We start from the raw sequence: 1,215 nt of genomic DNA, 5'->3' as shown, positions 1-1,215 counted from the left end.
ATCATTGTAGGATGAATCATTGTTGGATGAATCATTGTTGGATGAATCATTGTCGGATGAATCATTGTTGGATGAATCATTGTAGGATGAATCATTGTTGGATGAATCATTGTTGGATGAATCATTGTTGGATGCATCATTGTAGGATGCATCATTGTAGGATGAATCATTGTTGGATGAATCATTGTTGGATGAATCATTGTCGGATGAATCATTGTTGGATGCATCATTGTAGGAGGAATCATTGTCGGATGAATCATTGTTGGATGAATCATTGTTGGATGAATCATTGTTGGATGAATCATTGTTGGATTAATCATTGTTGGATGCATCATTGTTGGATGAATCATTGTAGGATGCATCATTGTAGGATGAATCATTGTAGGATGAATCATTGTCGGATGAATCATTGTTGGATGAATCATTGTTGGATGAATCATTGTTGGATGAATCATTGTTGGATGCATCATTGTAGGAGGAATCATTGTCGGATGAATCATTGTTGGATGAATCATTGTTGGATGAATCATTGTTGGATGAATCATTGTTGGATTAATCATTGTTGGATGCATCATTGTTGGATGAATCATTGTAGGATGCATCATTGTAGGATGAATCATTGTAGGATGAATCATTGTCGGATGAATCATTGTTGGATGAATCATTGTTGGATGAATCATTGTCGGATGAATCATTGTTGGATGAATCATTGTTGGATGAATCATTGTTGGATGAATCATTGTTGGATGAATCATTGTTGGATGCATCATTGTTGGATGAATCATTGTAGGATGCATCATTGTAGGATGAATCATTGTAGGATGAATCATTGTCGGATGAATCATTGTTGGATGAATCATTGTCGGATGAATCATTGTTGGATGAATCATTGTTGGATGAATCATTGTTGGATGAATCATTGTTGGATGAATCATTGTTGGATGAATCATTGTTGGATGAATCATTGTCGGATGCATCATTGTAGGATGAATCATTGTAGGATGAATCATTGTTGGATGAATCATTGTTGGATGCATCATTGTTGGATGAATCATTGTAGGATGCATCATTGTAGGATGAATCATTGTAGGATGAATCATTGTTGGATGAATCATTGTTGGATGAATCATTGTCGGATGAATCATTGTTGGATGAATCATTGTAGGATGAATCATTGTTGGATGAATCATTGTTGGATGAATCATTGTAGGATGA

This window comes from Callionymus lyra, chromosome 3 (assembly GCF_982586985.1).
Source record: "Callionymus lyra chromosome 3, fCalLyr1.hap1.1, whole genome shotgun sequence".
Taxonomy (NCBI): Eukaryota; Metazoa; Chordata; class Actinopteri; order Syngnathiformes; family Callionymidae; genus Callionymus; species Callionymus lyra.
The sequence above is the reverse complement of the archived record's forward strand: the minus strand, read 5'-3'. Positions refer to the sequence as shown.